The following is a 3,826-nucleotide window of genomic DNA, read 5'->3' as shown; positions in this document are numbered from 1 at the left end:
GTTAGATCGGTGTGGGCGGGTCATATGTTAATGAGCTGTCATGATCGGTGTGGGAGGGTCATATGTTAATGAGCTCTGTCATGATCGGTCTCGTTCAGATGGTGTGGGCGGTTCATATGTTAATGAGCTCTGTTATGATCGGTGTCGTTCAGATGGTGTGGGAGGGTCATATGTTAATGAGCTCTGTTATGATCGGTGTCGTTCAGATGGTGTGGGAGGGTCATATGTTAATGAGCTCTGTCATGATCGGTGTCATTCACACGGTGTGGGCGGGTCATATGTTAATGATGCAGGAACCATCTGACTGATCTCCGTGATTTATCAAATTATTTCTAATAATTTACACTAAGCTATTTTGTTTAAAATGCACAATAACCATCTTCATTTCTGACTGGTTTATTTTCTCATAACTGTATTGTTTTATTAATGACATTAAACGACGTAGGCAGAGTAAAAACAAAAACAGAATGAATGTTGAACTGAATTGATAAAGTCAAGTCACCTTTATTTATATGGCGCTTTTAACAATACAGATTGTGATCAGAATAACGACACTGGTGTGTAGCTGCTTTACTACTGAAATTGACTTTGCTTCATATTTGATGAAGTTTGCTTCACTGTTGCTTTCCGGTTTATTTCTGTGAAAGTGTGTTGTAGATCTCTATTGTATAAAGCGCTATAGAAACACGTGTGACTCGACGAGCTAGATGCAGCTCTGAATGAAACGTGTGTTTGCAGGTGTTTGGTCATGTGACCGCAGCGCAGCACACCTGTTCTCTCCGCACTGTTTTAACAGCTTGTGTCTTCCTGTTTTCCAGAAAGTGACTGCTGTCCTCAGCCCATCTGTTTGCCTGCTCTTCACCTTCAGCCTCGGCCTGGTAAGACTGAATTAACTCAATTAAACGAGACGGTAATGAGCGGCGTCTGATCATCAGACGTGAGGCATTAGTGCGTTATGTGCTTTATCAGCATGTCTGTCTTCTGTCCGGATCTGCAGCCAATCAGATGCCAGCGCTGTACATTAAAGCGACAGTTCACCCTAAAATCAGCACCGTTTGCTCTCACTCGTGTCCTTCAGACCTGAGCTTCTTCTCTGGAGCTCGAAAGAAGATATTGCTTATATCAGACCCCAGTGACTTTCATTATATGATTGAAATAAGTCATACAGGTTTGAATGACATGATGGAGAGTAAATGATGACAGAATGATGATTTTTAAGAAAATTGCCCTTTTACTTTTATATTTTAAATAAATGAGTGTTTTATGGTGGGTCTGAATCAAGTGCTCACTATGTAGGGGACGCCTGTGTCACATACTCATTTCTGTATTGTATATAGTGTAGTGTATCCTCTGCACAGCAAGTGTAGAGTAGCATGCGGTTTACAGCAGAACACTATCCCACAATGCAATGCGCTCAACCTTCCATTTCCAGTGTGATCAGTGAACCGGAAGTGATTCTCTTTCTCAACTTGTTATTTGATCAGACTGATAAAAGTATTCTGACAAAAGTGTACTGAAAATGTGTAATAACCAGGAAGATGCCTTGATGAGTCATGTGATGTAATGAGGTCATGTGTGCGGGGTTTCTCAACGTCTTGCATTTGGTTTGATCACACAGATAAGTGATTATTATTAAACTTCAAAAGGCAATGATTGAGTTAATAAACATGAGTGCTGCTCGTTAGGTGTTAGAGCCGTTAAAGATGCACCTGTGATGAACCGACTGTTTACGTTATGGTTTTATATTATAATATGTTGCAGATGGTTGTAAGATGCACATTTTATGCATTTGTAAGCAGTGAAGCAGAGACGAGTCCTGCTGTATTTCAGGCTTGTTTATGATGAACAGTTCTCTCTTTTTTTCCAGGCTGTTATTGGTATTTTGGTCACACAGTAAACAGTATCTGGCATTTAAATCAGCGTAATCTCTTGTATTTTCTCTCTGAGCATTATTCATACAACCTTTCTTTAAATACACGATCATATCGACGGATCTCTGCTCCATGTGTATTCAGTTTCAATATAAATGTAAGTATTGCAGTATTTAAACTCGCACATGCCCTGTTTAGTTCTGTGAGCCGCAGCCTGTTCAATTAATAAAAGAATTTAAGAGACCTGATTTATCTTGAGATGGTATGGGTTTGTGGTATTAATTTGATTTGTGCAGATGTGGTTTTAAACTCGGTGGCAGTCTTAGCGTGTGAGCAGAGCTCATGTTTAGCCGCCGCCTGCAAATGAAGGTTAATTGCTGCTCTTTGGAGATTGCTTTTGTTTAGATTGAGAAGCTCTTCTGGGAAGACGAGGCCTCCGGTGAATCCGGTTCTATAAATACTCCCGTTCGGAGCGCCGCGGGCTGAACCAGGCCTATCCCGGGAAGAGTGTTGCCATGGAGACCAGCGCCGTCACCGCCGGCGACATCTGTATGAGCCGTGTTGATGAGAGCAGAAGAAACGACCTGGAGCGCCAGAATCCATGCGTTAGACGCTCTTATATCATCTCTTCAGATAAACGGGAATGACTGTGCCATATAAGTGCAGCTGCTCTGAGTTATTTACCCACGATCCTCGCTCTTTCTGTAAAAGGCAGTGTTCTATTTCTGTGGCTCTGCAAAATATTCCCTCTTTGTCCTCTCTTGCCTTATCTGCTGGCCTTTGGAGGACAGAATCCCTAATTTGCTTCTCCTGTTAGGTACATATTTGGGCAGAGATAACGGCAGGGAATTATGGAGGTCGTTCCTGGGCCGGAAACGTCCTGCAGACGCTATTATTAGCCTGCGGCACGATGCTGCCGGACTCTCGCTGGTCTCCCGCTCGCTGACGGCTGGTTAGCTGAGTTTTCTCCATGTTTGGTCAAATGCGGATCTGCTGCTAATCCGCTGCCAGCCAGACGTCCATCTTCTGATGCTCTCGCCTGGTTTGATGGTGTGTGCTCATAATTAAGCTGATGTTTAATTGCACAGCGTCAGCTGCTCCTTCAGAGGCAAGGCAAGTTTAGCACATGTCGTACACAATAGTAATTCACAGTGCTTTACATAAAAGACAGTAAAATAATCATAAAAAATAAAACAAGGAATTTAAAAACTCTGAAAATGACTTAAAAATAGATTTTAAATGAATTTAAAACTTTAAAATTTTAAAAGAATTGAAAATTATTATACATAAGATACAGCGCAATCAGTTCGGACATCGCACAGTGCTCAGTCAGTAAATGCACAGCTAAGCAGATGAGTTTTGAGTCTGCATTTAAATGTGACTAATGTTTTAGCACATCTGATCTCTTCTGGAAGCTGATTCCAACTGCGGGCGGCATAATGACTAAAACAGGGTTTCTGCAGACGTGTGTGTGTGAGAGAGAGAGAGCGAGAGAGTGTATGTGTGAGAGAGAGTGTGTGTGAGAGAGAGAGTGTGTGTGTGTGTGTGTGTGTGAGTTGATTACAGCTGTTTTAGTCTGAATGTTTTTACTTCACTGGCAAAAAATTACCAGGGTGGGATTGTTTGCACTACTCGGGTGCTGACAAACGTTTGCACACACACACACTCACTCACTCACTCACTCACTCACACTCACTCACACACACACTCACTCACACACTCACTCTCTCACACACACACTCACACACTCACTCACTCACTCACACTCACTCACACACACACTCACTCTCACACTCACTCTCTCACACACGCACTCACACACTCACTCTCTCACACACACACTCACCCACTCACTCTCTCACACACACACACACACACACTCACTCGCGCTCTCTCTCGCTCTCACGCGCTCTCTCTCACACACACACTCGCTCTCTCACACACACACACACACA

At 42.8% G+C, this 3,826-nt stretch overlaps 1 long non-coding RNA gene across 2 annotated transcripts in view; it reads left to right on the top strand.

Annotated features, from left to right (window-relative positions):
- The window catches only part of LOC107564332 (uncharacterized), a 13,108-nt gene that overhangs the window by 8,178 nt on the left and 1,104 nt on the right, over positions 1-3,826 (top strand). For both annotated transcript variants that reach the window (XR_001606213.1, XR_001606212.1), the window contains exon 3: positions 819-878. This is a non-coding gene — a long non-coding RNA (uncharacterized lncRNA). The remainder of the gene's footprint in view (positions 1-818; positions 879-3,826) is intronic.

This window comes from Sinocyclocheilus grahami, unplaced genomic scaffold, assembly GCF_001515645.1.
Source record: "Sinocyclocheilus grahami isolate Dianchi unplaced genomic scaffold, SAMN03320097.WGS_v1.1 scaffold924.1, whole genome shotgun sequence".
Classification (NCBI taxonomy): domain Eukaryota; kingdom Metazoa; phylum Chordata; class Actinopteri; order Cypriniformes; family Cyprinidae; genus Sinocyclocheilus; species Sinocyclocheilus grahami.
The sequence above is the reverse complement of the archived record's forward strand: the minus strand, read 5'-3'. Positions and strand labels throughout refer to the sequence as shown.